Below are 1848 nucleotides of genomic sequence, written 5' to 3' on the forward strand. Positions count from 1 at the left end.
ATCATAATTGGGATTTGTCACATTGCTCATGTTAATTAGTTAACTTACTTATTTATTTTAATTACAGGGGTGGACACCTGAGGCTGGAGAGCCTGAAAAAGCTTTGAAGCACAGGTAAAATCAAAACACACACAGGCACAGTGTGTCATCATTATTCTGCACAACACATTGCAGTATTTATTATTCTCCACAAAACACACTCTCACTTCACCATTTAGACGCAAACAGGATCTAGAGATGAATCAGCATACACGCATATAAATAAAACATTTTATTTTTTCTAATACATGCCTTTAGTCTGCCATGTTTTATAAAGTATTAATATTCCTTCTTGTTGTAATCACAAAAACAGTATGACATGAGTTTTTTTCACAGCTCAAGCTTTTGACAGTAAAACATCACTATTTTACATTCAAAATTATTCAAGATCCATATGGCCATTGGATCCCTTGAGAGCCCATGCAAACTCTATGCAAATAAACTTGTATTGGTAAAGAGTCTGAATGATTCATTTAGTGTCTTTCCATTTCCATTTGGCACATTTGTTTTTGTCTATAACTGACTCCACCATATTTAACATAATTCTGAAGGGTCTATTGTGTTTGGTGCCTGACTGGAACAACAATATGCTTTTGACGGTAACCTTTTGACATAGATTAAAAGATACCACAACTTAAACAATACGTCCTTTCTAAATCAAAGCACATATTTACCTGTTTGCCACACTATATACCACAATATGAGGCCTTTAAACAATGAAATATTTAATTTTTTTATTTTTTTTACTCATTTTAGTAATCAAATAAAATGATAGTCTAGGAGAGAGGGGGTCATAATGCACCATATATATTAATCCCATTGCTAAGTGCATCTTTGTGACTGTTTGGTCACTGGGAAGAGGATGGACCTTAGAGGCAGCTGTATCGCCATGGCAATGCCCTACATTCCACACCATGTCATGTTCGGGGTGTTTGTTCGCCTGTTTGGGGAACTAGTGTGGGTCATTTTTTTTCTATTCAGATGAGTTGTGATCTCTGAATTTGTTTTTGATTTAATTTTTATTTTATGCATAGAGCTGTGAGTGTTCATGTAATAAAATGTCTTGTTCATTACTTAAATCTGCACAATCTTTATAAATGTTACTTGTTCTATCTTAGGCTTTTTAAACAGACCAGAGCATAGTGGTTATCTATCATACATATTTTACTGTTATGATGTTTTGAAGTCTATATGCAGTTGTAAACTGTTGATTTTATTGTATTGTATTTTTTTTTTAGAAGTGTAGTTTTTCTTCGTCTATGTGTAAATCAGTCATTTATCGGTTTCCAGTACAAACATGAAATTATTAGCTCATTAGCCTAGTTTTAGCTAAAATATGTAGCCTGTAAATCACCATGCACGTTCTTTGTGTGAAAAACAGAAGCTCCAGAATCATCTTTTGTGTTTCATGGAAAAAAGAAAATTATATGATATTGGAGTAGGCCTACGTAAATGACAATATATTTGATTTTTCGTTAGGCTAGAGAAAACAAATACACATCCAGGCTGCTAGCTCATGCGTACATCAAAGTCTTGCTCATATCAGATGCTCACAGAGCCAGTTATCAAACTCACAAAAACCCGAAGTCCTGCATATGTCACTATAATCAAATGATCTAAATATGCCTACCATCATTCTATATGCACAGATTAATTTATTATTTTTATTTTTATTATATAGTAAGGAATGTAATATTATAATTTTGTAATATAGTCAGTGTATTATAGTATATAAAAATTATTTACATATTTTACCGTTTAATTATGTTCAAGTCTGACAAGTCGAGTAATCGATGTGTTCGGTGTTCT

Source organism: Onychostoma macrolepis, chromosome 16, assembly GCF_012432095.1.
Source record: "Onychostoma macrolepis isolate SWU-2019 chromosome 16, ASM1243209v1, whole genome shotgun sequence".
Lineage (NCBI taxonomy): Eukaryota > Metazoa > Chordata > Actinopteri > Cypriniformes > Cyprinidae > Onychostoma > Onychostoma macrolepis.